Here is a 22,604-nt window from a genome sequence, read left to right as displayed (position 1 = left end):
TCCCCACAATACCCAGCCCCCAGAATGAAAAGAAACTTTGGCATCAGTGAGACAGCCAAATGACATGCATTTGTTTTCTCTCCTCTGTAATAAATTTTTAAGACAATGGTATTACTTAGTGAAATTCAAAGCCAAAATAAATAACCATAATAACATTAATACATTTATTATGATGATAAAATATAGTGTGTTTTTTTTCACGAAATGACTTCAGCATCAGTTTCAGGAACTATCTGAGACACTTAATAGGTATTAACATTCAAGTACATTTAATGAAAATAAATTTAGGTCTCTATAGAAAGGGTTTACATTTTTCCAATATAGGAGTTACTAAAATTCCTAAAGAGCAATTGTGAATTAATTGTGACTAAATTTCCATTTACTAACATTGAACATTTTAAAATAATTTAGAGCTTGTTCTTGGTACAAGTTTTATAAACTACTTTGGTATTTCTTAAAGGGAAAATTACTTATCATCAGATAAAAGCCCCTATTTAAGGTAAAACTAGCAAAAATTTTAAAATATTTCTAAAATATCAAAATGGAGAATATTCAGAAACTTGGGCTTTTAGCAGAATTATTATCGCTTGATTATAGTTTCAAAAACGGAGTTTTGAGAAATAAGCGGCTAACATTTATAGACTCTAACAGTAATATATTCATAGTAGGATTCTTATATATTCCCTGCTCAATGATTTCAATAACAAATTATTGTACGAAGTAGAAGAGTTTCTTTTCTTCTCTGCAGAAAACAGCATACATTAAATCCCAATTCCTCAGACTGGGGGGTTTAGCATATATAATTACAAAAAGAAGGAATCCACAGTACCAAATTAACATTTTGAGCTTGAGAAGAATTCCACCGCTGCTTTCCACTGCTGTTTCATCTGTGTCTAGCACATAGTAGGCACTCAATAAATATTTGATAAAGAGATACATAAATCAAAAAAAAGTTTGATGAAAAGAAATGAATTCATTGTTATTTAGAAGAAGCTGAAAAATGCCTATTATAAATTTTATTTTATACAATATTGCTCTATTGGATGTTAATATAATACATAAAGCATAAAAGAGTAATAATGACTAAAAAAGACTCAGTCTGTTTATATAGCATTATAATAAGTAAAAAAGTTATTTGGCCTGCAGCTGTGATTTTTCTCACTAGAGTTAATTAAGCCAGTCATTGTGTATGAACACACCTTCAAATATGTGTTTACTTATAAGCCATTTAGGAAACAGACTATCATTATATAAAATATTATTCAAATAAAGCAATTGATGATATAATTCTCATTTTTAAAATGAACCTCAAACTTCTTGTACATATACATATACAGCCTGTTCTTACTAGCTAATAACCATTAAAAATAATTTTGATTTATCAGTTTCTAATGAAAATAATCCGTTATTTTTATAGCAATATAAAAAATATCAAGTTTTTGTTCTCTTCAATACTTGTCCTAAAGATAAGTTCTGCTTTACTGTAAAATAGCAATTGTTTATTACTTTTATATTATAGTACACAAAGGAAAAGATAATATTTCTTCGGGTACTGGTTTGACAAAGAAAGCTGCCCTTGACTGGGAGTCCCCACTGCTTCCCCAAGGCTGAAGACATTAACTTTTCTGCACAACTTTAAACCATGGAGCAACAGGCCCCTGTGCCACAGCCCCTGGATAGGAAGTTCTAAGGTACTGCATCTTCCTGCTCCCCACCCTTTTTTAAAATCTCAGAACAAACGTGTCATGAATTTAGCTGTAAAATTAGAGAGTGTAAGCAATAAGCAATAATGAAAGTTTAAATATATTTCTTTATTATGAGTAGTGAAATAGCAATAAAAATAACTTCATGAATAATATAACTACCTGGAAAACATTTTGAAATAAAAATGAAGCTTATGAAAAACATCATCTTTAAAGGATGTTTATAGAATAAGAGAACTTTATTTAACTGCCATTCATGTTATGTACATAAGAAGAGTCAGTATAAAAACAAATAAATGGGCTATGGCTTGGAGTTATATAAAAACTCCAAATATTCACAATTTTAAATATGTTAAAAGATTGGCAGAGGAAGGAGAGGTTTTAAAGATATATACAGGTGCCAGTTATTGAGTCATCTCAATGAAGCCACCTATAGTGCAGAATTTCAGGTCTGTAGCCCTTCCCATTTTCTCAAAGGTAAGAGACTATTAGGTCAAAGGATTGTCCTCTTTTCCGTAACTATGATAATAATATGATACAGACCTGGATAACTTATAAGCACCTAATAAAGAAAAACAAGTTGGTGAAAGGGAAATAGAAACTTTGGCACATTTGAAGAGTCTCTGAACTCCTCAAACCAGGTCACTGTTTCTTAATGGAGCAAAGTCATTATATTACTTAATATTCTTTTCAAAAATGACCGCAGCCTCTCCCAAAATGCTAAAGAGTCAATGCTAAAGCAGTTTTCCTAAACCATTTAGTTTTGTAGCTTTTGTTGTAGACAGTCTTCTGTTTTGTGTCTTACAGAACTTGCTGTTTTGTATCTTTGCAAGCCTAAATGAAAACATCAAATTTAACAGATATTTAAATTGTTATCCATTTTCTAGCATAAATAAAATTTTATTAAAAGTCAAAGCAATTCAACAATTATATAATTCATGTACTTTGATTTCTAAAGTCCAGTCCAGTAACATGAGGATGAAAAATGATGATTGGGTTTGGAAAATTAAAATAAATGTGTTACCTTAATAAAAGAAGTTCTAATGTGGTGGTGAGGCAATAATCAGATTTCAGAGAACTAAAAAATTAAAGTAAGGAAGTGAAGACTACTTCTTTGTAAAGTTTGGATCAGAAAAGCAGAAAAAAATGAGTAATAACAGAGGTACTCCAGTGTCAAGAGACACTTTATCAGAATAAGAGGGGCTTGAGCATTATCATATTCATGAGAAGGAACCATTAGAGAAGGTGAGTATGAAAGTGAGAGTAGGAGGCCCAAAAGTAGAGTCAAGTCTAGGGAAATGAGATTATGCAACTATTGATAGGATGGATGGACATATCTTCCTAGTCTAGGGGAAAGACTTTTACGATTGGTCTAGAGATAGTTTACAGGTAGAGGGATAAACTATAATGAGAGTTTGTAACAAAGCTGTGATAGGCACAGTTTTCTCAATAAATCAAGAAGTCATTAGCTGACAGAAGGAAAAGATTGAAGAGGGCACATGAGAAAAGCACAACATGTTTAAATAATTCATTGAAAAGACTGGGAAAGGGGGTAGGTATTACAGTGACTAGTCAAACTGGAGACCACAGGTTTGTAATGGTCTAAGTTTTTGTTATTATTCTTTGGCAGATTCAGTTACTTGGATATGGGAGCAGAGAAGGTGGATTGTGGCAACAGTCTAGGATCAGAATATTGTAGGTAGTAGGTGAATAGACAGAAACAAGAGTCAAGGATGTTTGTGAGCAAGTAATTTGGGTAACTGGCCACAGGGTCTAGACTGAGGGGAAAAAAGGGAGCAGAGGAGGGATCCAAGGACTGGGAATAGCCACATGGATCAATAAAATGAGCACCATTAGCATAAATAGGAGATATTTAAATTTAGATAGTATATGAGATGGCCCATGGGGTAGGAAAGTTAAGGACAAAATAATGGGGGAATTCTAACATTCACGGAATATACAGACGCAGTTTTTCTTCTATTAATAATTGGTGGTGTTAGAGAAAATAATTTTTGAAATAATTATAAAATGTGAAGTCTGATGAACACATTCAGAGATCCCTTTCAAAATTTTTGCCATAGAGAATGTGAAACAGTTATATGGAAGAATTGGAGTAATTGCAAGATAATTTTCTGTCAAATTCTATAAAGAAACTTTAAGGTTTATTCATGCCATTCAGTTCATTTCATGACTGTGTGAAGGAGTCAGCATGAAGACACATGCTTAAGGTAAAGTGATTTGTTTCTTTAAGTATTTTTATAGGTGTTTTAAGAACTTCTCCTGAAATACATAAAACAAAAATGTGAGCACCCAACATCTAAATTCACCTCTGAACCCACATTTGAAAAAGGGTGGTGATTCCACTAAGGCAGAATAAAATGACTCCAAACTCCAGAGAGTGTAGACACTCACGCAAGTGGGGGACAGGTCTGTCCATTAAAAGTAACAAATGAGCAAGGAGCCAGCAGGCTTTCCATGGGACATTTCTTTCAGTTTCTAAACCTCTGTAGGTGGCATACTTCAAAAGATAATTATTACAATTAATTATTACAATTATCTTATAATTATAGTAATTATAATTATAATAATTTCAAAGGAAGAAAAATAATCCTAAGACCTCTGAATAAAAACACAACCATAAAATCCAAACTATCCCTAGCATGAAAAACTAAACTTTTAAATCATGAATTCATTCCAATTTAAGAAATATTTACTGAGAAAATAATGTGTTTTAGACATGGAATAAAGTGCCCGAAAGTATATACAAAGTTTGAAAAGAAGGATGTCCCAGGGAGTAAATCATAAAAGAGGACCTACTTAGGAAAATATACATATACCCTGTGAGGAAATGGTATTTTCCCTCTTGCCAGCACTCTTAAAATGCACTTGGCTGAGTGGTGCAGTAACAGGCATTGAAACAGATGCCACTCTTATACAGGAACTCATATGTGTGTTTTACCACTTTCAAAGGCAAATAATCAAAGCTGTGTTTCCAAAGACACATGTAAAGTGAAGAAGTGTGTGTGTGTGTGTGTGTGTGTGTGTGTGTGTATGTGTGATTCCCCTGAATAATGTAGTCCAAACTGGATAAAGTAGAGCAGTGATAGGTAATAGAGACACGTTACACAATCATGATTTTTTTTCCTCACCTCCCTTTGTTTTGAGACGGAGTCTTGCTCTGTTGCCCAGGCTGGAGTGCAGTGGCGCGATCTCGGCTCACTGCAAGCTCTGCCTCCCGGGTTAACACCATTCTACTGCCTCAGCCTCCTGAGTATCTGGGAGTACAGGCACCCGCCACCATGCCCAGCTAATTTTTTTTTTTTTGTATTTTTAGTCGGGACGGGGTTTCACCGAGTTAGCCAGGATGGTCTCAATCTCCTGACCTCGTGATCTGCCCATCTGGGCCTCCCAAAGTGTTGGGATTACAGGTGTGAGTCACTGCGCCCAGCCCCTCACTTCCCTTTCTATATCACAGTCTTATCTTAAACATCACAGGCCCACAGGTGTGCACACACACAGACACACACGCACATACAAACACACACACATTGTCATCTTCTCTGGCTTTTCTTCAACTAAGGAGGGACATCTGTATGCAAATAAAAATACTGTTAAATATTGCATATTAACCATTGCCCATGTGTTGAACCAGTCCTTACTATTTCCTTTGTGTAATTCAATATAGAGTGATCATAAAAATATTAAAAATGTGTTCACTATCACACAAAAATTCATGGCACATACTATGTTCCAGGCCCTCTTCTAAACACGTTGGATGCAGCAGCATCCGTTTCTGCCTTGAAGGAAGGCATATTTAAATAGAGAATAAAAGACAAGAACTCTATCATATATGTTTACATATGAACTGATTGATGGTGGCAAATGAGAGAGACTAGAGAGCAAGGGAGAGAGCGGTACTAAATGATCTCGGGAAGGCACTGTCAGCCAGATCTTGTAAGGATTTGTAGGTTATCATAAGGTACAAAATCTTTGCTCGCAATTTTAAAATCCTAAAAGCTTTGACAACCAAAAGTCACTCCCTCCCACCACTAAATTGTCTAAAAATAAAATATCATGTTAGAGTAAAACTAGACCTGATCTGATATGAGCCTATTTGCAATCTGTAATTGTTTCTCCTTTTGCTGTGAAAATTTAAGACATAAGAATACCCCATGTGGCCCCAGAACTCCAGTGGGGAATATGCATAATAGAAAATATGTTCTATGCATTGCATTAACTATAAAAATCTTCAAAATTGTAAATATCAAAATGCATGTGGTTCCAAAGTTTTCAGATTCGAGGTTATACCTGTATGAACTTGGCTTTCACTCAAGCAAACTGGTAAAACATTAGTGTTCGAACAAAGAGACATGATCGGGATTATGTTTTACTGTGATGATTCTTACTACAGTTTGTATACATTAGAGAATTTGCTAATCAAATTAAAATTTTTTCAATAATAGCAAAATTATTATAAGTGTATACAGTAACAGATCCTCAAATGAGACATAATGAGGTACCAAGGGAATCTATAAATGCAGAAATGATGTGGAGAGTGATGAGATCCTCATAGGTGATGGCAAATTGATCATTCGATTTGGAGCTGTGGTAGTAAGCAGGTACCTTGAATTACACTTTGACTCAAGGGGATGAAAGAAAAAAGAAGAAACGGAACTGCCAACTTAAGCAGAAAAAGTCCTAAGATTTGAGCCATCAGTGTAAACCATTAAAAACTGACACACAGGCCGGGCGCGGTGGCTCACGTCTGTAATCCCAGCACCTTGGGAGGCCGAGGGGGGCAGATCAGTTGAGGTCAGGAGTTCAAGACCAGCCTGGCCAACATGGTGAAACCTTGCCTCTACTAAAAATACAAAGAATTAGCTGGGTATGTTGGCAAGCACCTGTATTCCCAGATACTCAGGAAGCTGACGCAGAAGAATCACATGAACTCAGGAGGCGGAGGTTGCAGCGAGCCAAGATTGCACAACTGCACTCCAGCCTGAGCAACAGAGGGAGACACCATCTCACAAAAAAATAAAAATAAAAAATAAAATAAAAAGTCCACATACAAATGCCATCACTTTTAATTTTAAAAATAATAAATATTATTTGCAAAAAGTTCAAATAGTAGAGACAGTAGAAAAAGTCCCTCATATTCCCACTTTTTGGAAATAATCACTGAGTTTCAGCAATCAAAAATCTCCATGTGCTCCATGTGAAGTACATGCACACATACATTATGATTTTCCTTAGTTCTGGTACATACTGTGGATTCTTCTTGCAGGAGTGAATTCCAGAGAAGGAGAATTCTGACTTATGTTATGACCAAGCTAAGAAAATCATTGTCAATATTTCTTAGAAGTACATTTTTTTTAAAGTTAGTATCCAAATACATTTGGTGAGTTTCTATGAAAACCAATACATTAAATTATTTGGAAGCAATAAGATATATAACCCATTCATACACTCATTCTTTACGACTTTTTCCTAAAAATGAAATGAATTTCAATCATCTCATTTAAAATCAAGTTTCATTTGTCCATTCACTATGGAGTAGTTGATAGAGAGTCCTTGAGAGATGCCTAAAATAGTATCTGGAAAGTAACAGAAAATGAAAGAAACAGAAAGCATTGCAATTCAACACTTCGAATCCATTAGATCTTTACTGATCACCCACTGTGGGACAGGCATAGTACTATGGACTTTGAGTAAAAAAAAAATAAAACCTAGTGTCTGTTATTCATCTTTTTCACTTATATGCACAGAACATTTATTTGCTTTAAATTAAAACTTTATGTAAATTATTTACCCTTAGGATATGTCTTATCAAACATTTCAACATGGAATCACCTTTACTTTGAAGACATTCTCGATTTAAATTTTCCTAACAATTACAGGTTCTTATGGTCATTTTCCTCTATGAATTCCTTATGTCTAACTTTATATCTGCAGACAACAAAAAAATTTTTAGATCAAGAAATATCTAGCTGAATGGTGTGAATCCTGATTTTGATTGTTAGTAGAGGAAAATGACGAACACAAAAATTGTCATAGGCTTGTGGACTATACAAACTAAGAGTCTCATTAATTTCCAATGTGACCCCATAAAAAAAATTCTAGTCTTCTCACAGGGAGGCATTGCCCTGGGAGCAGGGAAATGTGGTAAAAGTGGAACTCTGTCTAAGCTCATCTCTGTCTCTAGGAATCAGTTTTTTCTGAATCCAGCAGAAATGCCAAAAGTACTTGAAAATGGAAAAATAAAATGGTAGGGAGAACACAGGATCAATTATTGATGCTTTTAGTCCAAATTTAATAGATCAGGTCAAGAGAATAAGTGACCTCACCAAGGGAGAGATGTAAACAGAACTCAACTAGAACAAGCTGGTGAATATAAAACTGAAGAGGGTCCAAGAAGGGAAGGAAAGTAGAGTCACTAAACTATGAAGAGAATTGAAAGAAGAACCTCCCAGGAATGCAAAGGAGAAGAGTTTTAAGAGAAGATACAAATCTAGAATCACGAGCTTACAAACAGGTCAAGATACGAACTGAAAAAGTTAGTACAGTTACTTCTAGTACACTTCTTGGTCTTTACTGTATGTAACTAGTACAAATATTATGGAAAACTTACCCAATAAATCCTGCTAAATTGAATAATATTAATAGTATATAGAAACAAGTTCTGTCAGGAAAAACAGGAATTTTCTGTTTGTTTCTTCAGCACGCAAAAGTCATTTTGTGCTTTGTACAAAAGTAGAACTTTGTACCAGTACAAATTACAACTTTGTGCTGGTCTACACTCTTTCAACTACAAGCACTAATCATGTTGAGGAAACAATTGCACATATTGAGAGCAAGATTACAATCTCTTTCATCCATTAATTTGCTTTTGACCTGCTGAAAGGCAAGACTACCTAAGAGTCTTATCTACAAAAACATCTGAAGCACATGCAGCCATATATGCATGTTCAATGGATTGGACTAATGAGATCTCTGACAAAATAGCAATTTTTTTCTGTTATTTTTCTTTTCATTCTGAGTTCTATAGGAAAAACAATGAAGACTGGCTCAATGTGTTAAATATTTGCAGAGATAAAATGCAGAGCCATATAGACTTCAAAAAGGGTTTGAGTTACTTATAAGTGAAAACACCAAAGAACAAGGAGAGGAAATGAGTAATGGTGCAGAAAGAATAGCAGGCAAGAAATCGCTGAAAGAATAGTCTCTACAACATTCTGATTGCAGTGAATCAGAACTCCTGGTAATAAATGTCTTAAAGTATCTTTGGGTATATATTGAGCTACCAGTATAAGCCATTAAAAGTTGGCATAAAAATGCCATGACTATTTTTTATTACAAAGTAATAAATACTACTTTATACATGTGTGCTTCATGTGTGTATTCAGCCGCAGGTTCACTTTTGAGAAGAATAAATACATAGATATCTTTGATTTGTTCATAATCTAAATGGAGGTAGAAAAATAGGAGAAACTTTTAATTGATAAAATGAATCTTTTTTTCAGATATTCTTAATTGACCCATCTATGAACTCTAAGCTTATATATCAACATTCTAGTTGTATAACACCGGTAATATCAAGCATAATAATGGCTTTCATTTATTAAGTGCTTACTGTGTGTCAGATACTGTAAAAGATACATAATAACATTACTGCCAAAATTTGGTATATAGCTACCATTATGTTTATTTTACCAATAAGGAAACTTAGTCAGTATAAAGAACAATAAATTCCTAGAGTCACACAACTTAGTAAGAACCTTAAGAGCAGGAACTTCATCTTTCTTCTTCATAATTGTATCCCCAGAAGCAAGGACAATGCCTGGCACAATCACAATCCCTGTGGCCCCAAAGCATATGTTTCTTCTGCCAACGCCATACTTTCTTTTTCTTTCTTTTTTTTTTTTTTTTTTTTTTTGAGACGGAATTTTGCTGTGTCGCCCAGGCTGGAGTGCAGTGGCGTGATCTCAGCTCACTGCAAGCTCCGCCTCCTGGGTTCACGCCTTTCTCCTGCCTCAGCCTCCCGAGTAGCTGGGACTACAGGCGCCCGCCACCTCGCCAGGCTAGTTTTTGTGTATTTTTAGTAGAGACGGGGTTTCACCGTGTTCGCCAGGATGGTCTCGATCTCCTGACCTCGTGATCCGCCCACCTCGGCCTCCCAAAGTGCTGGGATTACAGGCGTGAGCCACCGCCCCGGACCCAATGCCATACTTTCTACTATGTCATGATACTATTTTAAATTAAAGATAATTAAACCTAAAGTAAAGCAAATCAAAATGTATATTTTCAAAAGAAAAAGTAAATAAAAAATAAAAATCACCTTTTATTTGTATATTACTTTTTAATTGTATATTAAAAAGAGGCAATCATTTTTAGCTGTAATTTCAAGTTTTAATTAACCATATGAAAACATTGAAATTTGCACTCCTTTCGAAACACATAATTATAAAAGTTGAACGTTATTACTTAATAAAGAGCATCACTCCTAATGAATGGCAGGGACTTTCACTGATATAAACAAAGAGTAACAATAGAAATACAATTAACAACCAATCAATTTGTTCATTGCAGTTGTTACCTATATATACAGTCACTATTTTATGGGGCTTGTCATATTGTTTCTCTTGATCCAAAAAATATTCATGCTATCCACTACCTTCTGCTGGATCTCTAACCAAATAAAATGGGAACTATCAGGAAAAATAAGTAGAAAGAGAATAGGAAGAAAATGAAAAATTATAGAAAAGCTATAACCCATGGATCTACTAAGAAACATTATTGAATATTTTTTATCCTACAAAATTTAAAAGTAGTTGTGCTAGAATGTAATTCCTTGGTTCCCCAGAATTTCTAGGAGGGATTTTAGATGAACAGGAAAAAAAAAGGAGAAATTGTTATTTTGTTAGAGATTCCATTCACCCAATCCATTGAATGTGACTTGACAGCTTATACTTCAGATTTTTTTAAGTATAAAAAGACCCAATTATCTTGCCTTTCAGCAGGTTGAAAATAAATTGGTGGGGTAAAATATACTGTACTCTTTGAATCACATGAAGGCATATTCTCCTTTTTAACTCTGTTAAATTGTGTAAATTAATTTTAAAAATTTCCTAATATGTTTTTAAAACTTACCTAACGCCTGTTAATCTTATTTTTAGTAGAAAAAAAAGAACATTTTTTTCTAGAGCCTTCAATGTCCAAAAATTTTTTTTTCTTCATAGCCCCAAAACACAACACAGAGTATGGCACATAAAAGACATAAAAGGAGCTCAATAAATATTTCTCAAATGAAGATGGAGATGAATAATTCAGATAGATAGATCGATCAATCCATCTCCTTGAACTCCATATACCTTTATTATGACCCAGCTAATTGCCATCTCCTGAACTAAGCATTGTAGATATAATTGTACAGTAAAACAAACATTATGGCAGATCTTACAAAAGCCAAATATGTTTGCTTTCTAAGAGATGCCTCTTGACTTTCCAAAAGCCTTCAATACCCAAAAGAAGGAAGCTTTGCTGGTAGAAAGATTAGAAATTGGCTCACATTTGAAATCATGAAGACTTGGCCTATAATCCTCCAAAGCCCATTGTGAACATCATTAGCATTCCTCTCTACAACGTTAGCCCAGTCTGAGTTAGTCTTCTTTCACATACTTCAATATATACATTTTTTACTAATTTATAAGCTGATAGAATGTATCAGCTGATAGAATTTTTTTCCTATTCCCCTTCCATGTAAATGTTTGGTGTGCTAATATAGATAAGAAAAATCAGGATACAGATAATCCAGAATCCACTAAAGAAAGGTATGGTCCATTCAAGAATGCAATGCTCATTAGACAGTTTTGCCGTTTCTAGTCAGTAACTAAAATTTACACTAAGGCTGCTTTTGTTTCTCTCTCAAAATTTTATCTGTGTTTTTAAAAATCTTTCAATTATCTATGTTTTTTATTGGTTATGCAACCTCATCTCCAATTCCAAAGGGTAAATGAGAGTTAATGGTAGATTGGAATTTTATGTATTATACAGTTAACCCAATAAGAAAAATGAGTCAGACACCATTAGCTCTTATCCACACTAACCTGTCAGTAAGAATTCCTTATTAATTGTCAGAAAAGTATAACCAAAATCACAGAAAGAGAATTAAACATTTGGGTAAGTTTTTTCTAGCTTCATTTTTTACTTTTAATAGCAAAATGTCTGACGCTTGCAAGTAACTATACAGTGCTTATAAATCACATTTGTACTTGTATAAGAATGTTTTAAGTACTCCCAGACAACTTGTGTTACTAGTAAGTTAAAATATTTGACAAGCAGAAGTTGGATATTTTTAGAACATCTTTTAAATATGTTTTTCCTTTGCACGGTTCTGAACCACAGAGGCAACTCAGCTGGCTGAGAAAACGGCATCATTGGGCCTTTTGTGCACCAGTCATTGAAGGTCATCTAGACCCTGCTCAAGTAGCAGCTCAGAAATGCCCCAATTGAAGAGGGCTTGGGAGGTTAATTCTGTCATTACTGTGTTGACATGAGGCATGTTGCAGCGTCCAGCGCAAAATGTTACTTGTAATCTTTTAATCCCAAATTAGGTCAATATTTTATCAAGTTAATCTAGCATGAAGATTAATTGTATTAGTTACACACACATATTCACATGCAGGTTATTTGTTTTAGAAATACTTTTAATCAAAGAGCAAACCTTAGGTTACAATAGGCAATTTTTCACCCCAAAAACTGTAACACACTTTTAAAAAATTATCCTTTCCCCAACAATTATTTATCTTTATAAAATAGACATTTATTTGTTTAATTGATCTTTAGTCACGAGTGATGTTAGAGAAAGGATAAGGGTCTTATAACCACTGAAACAATGAGCATTTAGAAAAACTGTTTATGAAGAAATGACTTCTGATTGAAATGTTTATAATAAAGTATCTCATCCTTTGGCCTATTTCAATTTAATTCTACTTGTTTTCTTAAAATGTGTGATTAGTCCTGTAAAGAAAGAAAATACTTTTCTGTGTTTACTTCTCTGTATCTCTAAGCATGTTTAAAAATATTATAACAAGGAATATGAACTATAGTGGTTTCTAGAAAGTTATATGTAGTTTTATTCCATTATAAAAATTGGACTTGAGCGTCTTCCTTCCCTCCATTTCTTTTTTTAACCTAAAAAGTAGAGCTCAGGGGGTGGGAAGGTGGAGATATATTGATCCAAGTGGCATAAATCTGCTAACAGAAGTCATTACAGAGGACAAACGCCTTTCTCACTCAGTTTCATAGATAAGAACTATCTGGTAGTTTAAAATTCCCAGGCGTCATTCTGGTTACTTTTGCAAGCCCTGCTAAACGCCAACACAGAGTTCATGCCCTGTTTCATCAATATCCAATGACATTCTCCAAAGGTTATGCTAATTATAAAGATTTCACAGACAATGTTTGAGATGATTACATCTCAAAATTTTAGCTCTTATCTTTAAATACTGGTTTTCTGGCATTCTTTGTTAGTGGAAAATGATAGGTAAATGGACCCAAGAATATTTTCTTGTGATTAGCCCTCTGAATTCATTAACAGATTAAAATCAAATCCTTCATGTGAAGAAAAAATAACAAGAGATGTCAGTATTAGACACCTCTAAGAAGAGGATCGTTGACTACATTTGGAGGTAAAATTCACAATCCTGAATGTCAACATTACAGTTATGAAGTTGAGGTAGCCATGCTAGAAACATGCCAAACAATTATTTATTTTTCCACTGCCTACAGCATATTCTTCTCACAATAAATATTAAGAAAAACACACTTCAATTTGCAGTATGAAGAGTGAAATTTATAGGAATAAGCACATACATCAAAAAAAGAAAAACATTTTAAAAAATAGCCTAATAATGCATCTTAAAGAATTAGAAAAGCAAAAGCAAACAAAACCCAAAATTAGTAGAATAAAAAAGATCAGAGCATAAATCAATGTAATTGAAATGAAGAAAACAATACAAAATAACAATAAGATGCAAAGTTGTTTTTCAAAAAAGATAAAATTGACAAACCTGTAGCCAAACTAAGAAGAGAGATGTCCCAAATAAGTAAAATCAGAGATGAAAAAGGAGACATTGCAACTGATACTACAAAAATCCAAAGGATCATTAGTGGCTACTGTGAGCAACTATATGCCAATAAATTGGAAAATCCAGAGAAAATGGACAAATACCTAGACACATACAACCTACCAAGATTGAACCATGAAGAAATCCGAAGCCCGAACAGACCAAGAGCAAAGTGATACTAGTAAGTCTCCAAGAAAAAGGCGCCTGAGACTCAATAGCTTTGCTGCTGAGTTCTACCAACATTTAATAGAAGTAGTAATAGCAATCCTATTCAAACTCTTACAAAACGTACAGGAGGAGGGAATACTTCCAAACTCATTCTAAAAGGCCAGGATTACCCTGCTACAAAAATCAAAGACACATCAAAATGTGATTATTATGCATTGCATGCCTATATCAAAATAACTCATGTAACCCATAAATATATACACCTACTATGTACCCATGAAAATGTTTTTAAAAATTATAACCTTGGATTTCTCTCTTAGATTATACTTTTATGGGATCAGTCTAGGATTGTCTGTTTTTCATGTTAAAATCATCACTTTTATGAAATTATGAAAATGCTAGATAAAGGGTTTTCTTCCCCAAATCATCAATAAAATCCTACCTGACCAAAAGAAAAAAAAAAAAAAAAAGGCTAAGCAGATAAGGGACCCTCTCCCATAAAATACATATATGTATACTGTTTCATGAAAACCCTATATCTGGGAACTTCTGGATCGATCATTAACATTTCTTCTAATATGAAGGCCTTGTTGTTCCAAATTGTCGCCACTCACTCACATATTTCTCCCACCCTACTTAACAGCTTATCACCAGCAAGCAGATTCATACACGATAACTAATGAAAGAAAACTTAATGTGTCCTAATTCTTTATACAAGAATTAGGTCTTTTGACAAGATATATCTCTTTTCTCCATGGCTCTCTTGCTGTGTAAAACAGGAATACTGGTGGTGATTTAAAAAAATTATCAGCAACAAAAGCAAACAAACTGTGTAGTATTATTGCAGAGCATAGAGAACAAGCTTGGGGCGGGCAGTAAGAGGAGATTTAGATGGAGAGTGCCTTGCTATCCCTTGAAATCGTTACACGTGCAGCTACTTAATACATGAACTTTTAAAAATGCATTAAATGTATACATACATATAAAATAATGATTCATACCTGTCTTTTAAATAGAACAAGGAGAGACTTTACAGAATTGCTTTATTATTCAGACATATTTCCAAAAATATTTTGGTAATTAAATCCAAAATTATTCTCACAATGAATATACTCTACAAATGTGACATGATTTTTTTTGGGGGGGTGGGTAGAAGTCCCATAAGACAAATACAGTTCTACAAAATAACAAAAGTGTTTTTCCTGCAACTTTTAGGTTATAGCAAAACATGTTTTTTAAATTTGTTTGGATTTTTTTTCTTTTGTGCAAACTAAAGTAACTACTTTTATGGTTTTGTCCCTTTGCTTTCCATTTATTTTACTTGCTTTGACTATTTTAAAATGAAACTGAAAAAACCAACTTTTTTTACTTTAGGTTCAGGGGTACACGTGCAGGTTTGTTATACAGCTAATTTGTGTATCATGGGGGTTTGGTGAACAGATTTTGTCACCCAAGTACTAAGCATAGTTCTCAATAGGTACTTCTTTAATTGTCATCCTTCTTGCTCTCTCCACCCTCAGGTAGACCCTGATGTCTGGGCCTGTTTGTTGTTACCTTCTTTGTGTCCATATGTACTAAACATTTAGCTCCCAATTATAAGTGCAAACATGTGGTATTTGGCTTTCTGTTCATATGTTAGTTCACTTGGATAATGGCCTCCACTTCCCTCCACCTTGCTGCAAAAGACATGATCTCATTCTTTTTTATGGCTGCATAGTATTCCACAGTGTATTTGTACCACATTTTCTTTATCCATCTACCACTGATGGGCATTTAGGTTGATTGCATGTCCTTGCTATTGTGAATAGTGCTGCCATGAACATATGCATGCATGTGTCTTTATGTTAGCATGATTTATATTCCTTTGGGTATATACCAAGTAATAGGATCACTGGGTTGAATCGTAGTGCTGCTTTGAGTTCTTTGAGAAATTGCCAAACTGCTTTGCACAATGGCTGAATTAATTTACATTCCCCGCCCCCCACCCAGCAGTGTATAAGCATTCTTTTTTTCTGCAGCATCACCAGCATCTGTTATTTTTTTGACTTTCTAATAATAGTCATTCTGACTATGTGAGATGGTATCTCATTGTGGCTTTGATTTGCATTTCTCTAATGATCAGTAATTTTGAGCATTTCTTCATAGGCTTGTTGACCACAGATGTGTCTTGCTTTGAAAAATGTCTGTTCAGGCTGGGCGCGGTGGCTCAAGCCTGTAATCCCAGCACTTTGGGAGGCCGAGACGGGCGGATCACGAGGTCAGGAAATCGAGACCATCCTTGCTAACACGGTGAAACACCGTCTCTACTAAAAAAATACAAAAAGCTAGCCGGGCGAGGTGGCGGGCGCCTGTAGTCCCAGCTACTCGGGAGGCTGAGGCAGGAGAATGGCGGGAACCCGGGAGGCGGAGCTTGCAGTGAGCTGAGATCCGGCCACTGCACTCCAGCCTGGGTGACAGAGCGAGACTCCGTCTCAAAAAAAAAAAAAAAAAAAAAAAGAAAAATGTCTGTTCATATCCTTTTCCCACTTTTTAATGGGGTGAATTTTTGGTTGTTGATTTGTATAAGCTACTTATAGATTCTGGATATTAGGCCTTTGTTGGCTGCATAGTTTGTGAATATTTTCTCCCATTTGGTAGGTGCTCTGTTTACTCTGTTGATAGTTTCATTTGTTGTGCAAATGAGGTCCCATTTGTCAATTTTTGTTTCTATTATTATTGTTTTTGGCATCTTCATCATAAAATCTTTGCCAGGGCCTATGTCCTGAATGGTATTCCCTAGGTTATCATCAAGGGTTTTACGGTTTCAGGTTTTTGTTTATAGTATAAGGGAGGGGTCCAGTCTTAATCTTCTGCAAATGGCTAGCCAGTTATCCCAGCACCATTTATTGAATAGGGAGTCCTTTCCCTATTGCTTGGTTTTGTTGACTTTCTCAAATATCAGATGATGGTAGACTTGCAACTTTGTGTCTGGATTCTCTATCCTGTTCTATTGGTCTATGTTGTTATACTAGTACCTTGCTGTTTTGGTTACTGTTGCCTTATAGTATAGTTTGAAGTCAGCTAATATGATGCCTCTAGTTTTGCTCCAATTGCTTTGACTATTTGGACTCTTTTTTGGTTCCATATGAATTTTTATTAAAAATAGTTTTTCCTAATTCTGTGAAGAATGCCATTGGTAGTTTGATAGGAATAGTATTGACTCTGTGATTGCTTTGGACTCTACGACCATTTTAACAATGTTGATTATTCCTATCCATGAGCATGGAATGTTTTTCCATTTGTGCATGTTATCTCTGATTTCTTTGAGCAATGTTTTGTAATTCTTACTGTAGAGATCTTTCACCTCACTGGTTAGCTGTATTTCTAGATATTTTACTCTTTCCATGGCTGTTTTGAATATGATTTCACTCTTGATTTGGCTCTCAGCTTGACTGTTGCTGGTGTATAAGATGCTTCTAATTTTGTATATTGATTTTATATCCTGAAATTTTGCTGAAGTTTTGTATCAGGTCTTGGAGGCTTTGGGCAAAGACTATAAGGTTTTCTAGGTATAGAATTATAACATCTACAAACAGGGTAATTTGACTTCTTCTCTTCCTATTTGGATGCCATTTCTTTCTCTTACCTGACTGTCCGGCCAGGACTTCTAGTACTGTGTTGAATAGAAGTGGTGGGAGGGAGCATCCTTGCCTTGTTCCAGTTGTTCAAGGAAAATGCTTCCAGTTTTTTCCCATTCAATATGATGTCAGCCGTGGGTTTTTCATAGATGTATATTATTATTTTGAAGTATGTTGCTTCAGTGCCTATTTTGTTGAGGCTTTTTAATATGAAGGGATTTGAATTTTATCGAAAATCTTTTTTTTTTTTTTTTGGCATATATTGAGGTAATCATGTGGTTTTTGTTTTTAGTTCTAATTATGTGATGCATCACATTTACTGATTTGCATATATTAAACCAACTTTGCATCCTAGGGACAAAGCCTACTTGATTGTGGTGGATTAGTTATTTGATGCTGCTAGATTCGGTTTTCTAGTATTTTGTTGAGGAATTTTGCATCTATGTTCATCAAGGATATTGGCCAAAAGTTTTCTTCTTTTGTTGTATCTATGCCACGTTTTGGTATCAGGATGATGCTGGCCTCATACAATGAGTTAAAAAGGAGATCCTTCTTCTCAATTGTTTGGAATAATTTCTGTAGGAATTATACCAGCTCTTTCTTTTACATCAGATAGAATTCAGCTATGCATTTGTCTGGTCCTGGGCTTTTTCTGATTGAATCGGTAATAAAAATTCTACCAATTTCAGAACTTGTTATTGGTCTGTTCAAGGATACAATTTCTTCCTGGCTCAATCTTGGGGAGTTATAGTTTCCAGGAATTTATTCATTTCTTTTAGGTTTTCTAGTTTGTGTGCATAGAGGTTTCATAGTAATCGCTAAAGGTTTTATTATTATTTCTGTGGGTTGAGTAGTAATGCCCCCTTTGTCATTTCCAATTGTTGTTATTTGGATCTTCTCTCTTTATTAGTCTAGCTAGTGATCTTATTAATTCTTTGAGAGAACCAGCTCCTGGATTTATTGATCTTTTGTCTGGTATTCTGTGTCACAATTTGCTTCAGGTCAGCTGATTTTGGTTATTTCTTGTCTTCTGCTAGCTTTGGGATCAGTTTGCTCTTGGTTCACTAGCTTCTCTAGTTCTGATGATAGGTTGCTAATTTGAGATCTTTCTAACTTTTTAATGTTGATATTTGGTGCTATAAGCTTCCCTCTTAATACTGCTTTAGCTGTGTCTAGAGATTCTGGCATATTGTATCTTCTTTCTCATTCGTTTTAAAGGATTTCTCTATTTCTGCCTTATTATTTATCCAAAAATCTTTCAGGAACCATTTTTAATTTCCAGTAATTATATGGTTTTGAGCAATTTTCTTACTATTGATTTCTATTTTTATCGCACTATGGTCTGAGAATGTGGTTGGTATGATTTCAGGATTTTTTTACTTTGCTGAGGGTTGTTTTATATCTGATTGTATAGTTGATTTTAGAACATATGCCACTGCAGATGAGAAGGATGTATATTCTGTTGTTTTGCAATGGAGAGTTCTGTAGATGTCTATTAGGTCCATTTGGTCAATTGTTATATTCAGGTCCTGAATATCTGCTAATTTTCTGCCTTGATGATCTGTCTAACATAGTTAGAGAGGGGTTGAAGTCTCTCTAGAGGGGGGTTGAAGTCTCTCACTATTATTGTGTGGTTATCTAAGTCTCTTTGTGGTTCTCTAAGAACTTGCTTTATGAATCTGGGTGCTTCTGTGTTGGGTGCATATAGATCTAGAATCGTTAGGTCTTCTTGTTGAATTGAGCCCTTTACCATTATGTAATGCCCTTCTTTATCTTTTTTGATGTTTGTTAAAGTCTGTTTTGTCTAAAATTAGATTATAAATCTCTAATTTTTCTAATTTCTGTTTGCTTGGTAGATTTTTCTCCATCCCTTTACTTTGAGCCTATGGCTGTCATTGCATGTGAGATTGAACTCTTGAAGACAACATACAAGTAGATCTTGCTTCTTTATCCAATTTGCCACTCTGTGCCTTTTGATTGAGGCATTTAACCCATTTACACTCAAGGTTAGTATTGATATGTGCAAATTTGATCCTGTCACTGTGTTGTTAGCTGATTATTATACAGACTTGTTTGTGTGGTTTCTTTATAGTGTCACTGTTCTATGTACTTAAGTGTGTTTTTATAGTGTCTGGTAACAGCCTTTCCTTTCATATTTGGAATTCCCTTCAGGAAATCTTCTAAGACATGTCTGGTTGTCATGAATTCCCTTAGCATTTTCTCATCTGAAAAGGATATTATTCCTCCTGCACTTATGAAGCTTGGTTTGTCTGCATATAAAATTCTTCGTTATTAATTCATTTCTTTAAGAATACTCAATATAGGCCCCCAATTTTTTCTGGCTTGTAAGGTTTTTGCTGAAAGGTCCACTGTTAGCCTGATGATATACCCTTTGTGGGTGACCTACCCTTTCTCTAGAGCTGCCTTTTTCATTTTTCTCTTTCATTTTAATCTTGGAGAATTCGATGAATATATGTCTTCGGGATGGTCTTCTCATGTAGTATTTCACAGGGCTTCTGTGCATTTCCTGAATTTGAATGTTGTCCTGTCTGGCACAGTTGGGGAAGTTTTCATGGATGATATTCTGAAATAAGTTTTCCAACTTTCTCACTTCCTCTGCCTCTCTTTCAGGGATCCCAATGTGTCATAGATTTGGTCCCTTTACATAATCACATATTTCTCAGAGGTTTTATTCTTCTTTATTGTTTTTTCTTTATTTTTGTCTGACTTATTTCAGATAACCAGTCTTCAAGTTCTGAGATTCCACAGCTTGGCTGATTTTGCTGTTAACATTTGGAATTGTATTCTGAAATTCTTGAATTAAGTTTTCAGCTTTATTAGATCAATTTTTTTCCTTCTTAAAATGGTCATCTTTCAACTCCTGTATCATTTTATTTCTTTGAATCCTTAGATTGGATTTCAACTTTCTCCTGAATCTTGATGATCTTCATTTCCACCCATAATCAGAATTCTGTTCTGTCATTTCAACCATTTCATTGTGGTTAGCAACCATTGCAGAAGAAGTCACTCGGGGCTGGGTACAGTGGCTGACACCTATAATCCTAGCACTTTGGGAGGCCGAGGCAGGAGGATCACTTGAGCTCAGTAGTCTGAGACCAGCCTAGGCAACAGAGTGAGATGTCATCTCTATTTAAATAAACAAACAAATAGAAGTCATTCTGGGTTTTTGAGCTGCCAGAGTTCTTGCACTGGTTCTCTCTCACCTTTGGGGGCTAATATTCCTTTAGTCTTTGAGCTTTCTGTCCTTTAGATGTGTTTTTTTCTTTCATCTTCTTTGATGTCCTTGGGGGGTTTGATCGTGGTATAAAGGTTCAGTAAACTAGCTTTGTTTCTGGAAGAGTTTAGGGGGGCAAAGCTCAGCTCAGCAGTCCTGGGCTGTACACTCTGACTCTTGGGGGCTATTAATGGGCCCCCAGCTTTGTTCTCTGGCCCCTTAATGTTAGGATTCTGCTGTGCTGGAGGGGCCAAGGGATTCCCAGACTGTAGTCTACAACACTTTCATAGGTGGTGCCAGTCAAAGCAGTTTGTTGGGTGGTAGCAGCAGGATCCATGCTCGTTCACACATGCCAGCAGCAGCAGCAGCATGGCAGGGTGCATGCCCATCAACTGGGTTGGGATACTGGCAGGTGTGGAAATGCTGGCCTCTATGCTGGCGTTTGCAGCAGCAGTGGTGGCAGCACGGGGTTGGGGGCAGGGTGAGGGGCAGGGCTGCTGGCAATATCGACACCAGGGATAAGGTGCATGCAGGCACAGGGCTGATAGCCTTCATTCGCAGTCCATGCCAGTGGCAATGGTGCTATGAGGTGGAAAGGGGGTGCAGAGCCGCTCCACACTTGATAGACCAAGGCAAGTATAGATTGAACTATACAACTAATGGTAGCAGATCAATAATAATTTCATTCATAAAACTTTGAAAGCATTATTGTCCACATCAATTGTTTAGTTGGCTATGTGTTTCTGGGACAATTGGCATATCTTATGTAACACACATGTATGGAATCACTTTTCTAAGAGTGTATATATTAGGCAAGTGAGTCAACTTCTCTGCAGCTACCATACTCTGTTAAATCTACCAACTTCCCTTTAGCAAGTGTTCTGAAATTAATTGTTTTAACATTTAAATGAGGTTTGCTGCAAGGGTTCATCAGTGTTAAGTTATAATCATCTAGAAAATGGCCAAAGCCTCAAGCATCGGTGATTTGATGTAACTTTATAGTGTTTAAGATTAGTCACAATTAGTGTGTAAATACTTGAGTGAGAATCTTAAGGTCATAGTCCCATTTTTTATTTTTATCATAGTGTATTTATATGTCAAGTACAAAATCAATTTTGAATTAATACACAATGCTGATGCATGTTTTCTCCTATCATTTTATTTTTAACAATGACAAACCTACAGAAAATTGACAAAAATAGTAAATAAACAGCCATACAACATCTTCATCTTGTTTTACTAGTTGCCAACATTTTGTCATATTTACATGCTCATGCTGTCTCTCTCATGTGTTTGTATGTACACATATTCACATATATACACATACGCACTTTCTGAAGTTATGCATGTATGTATACATGTACATGTAATTTTATATATTATATATACATATATGTAGCTGAATCATTTTGGATTTAGATGTACATTTGTAATTTTAGTCTTAAGACTAGGTCTTATCAAATGTCATGAATAAAATAATACGTTTTACTTCTATTTTAATACTTGTGTTGCCTTTCCCATGAAAATTTAACAAGGTTAAAATAATATTTAGAAATGAAAGGAATATTATCTTTTTTCAATTACCACAGTTAAGTCATATTTTACTATTTTACTTAAGCTAACTAGTATCTGGTCTTCACTACTATATTGCCTCTCCGTCTCCCATGCCCAAGCCTAATCTAGACTTTCAAGAACAGCCTAAGATCTTCTAAAACTGGAATCGAATCATGCCACTGCCTACTTGGATTACTCTGTG

Source organism: Macaca nemestrina, chromosome 3 (assembly GCF_043159975.1).
Source record: "Macaca nemestrina isolate mMacNem1 chromosome 3, mMacNem.hap1, whole genome shotgun sequence".
Classification (NCBI taxonomy): Eukaryota; Metazoa; Chordata; class Mammalia; order Primates; family Cercopithecidae; genus Macaca; species Macaca nemestrina.
This window is presented reverse-complemented; position numbering follows the sequence as displayed.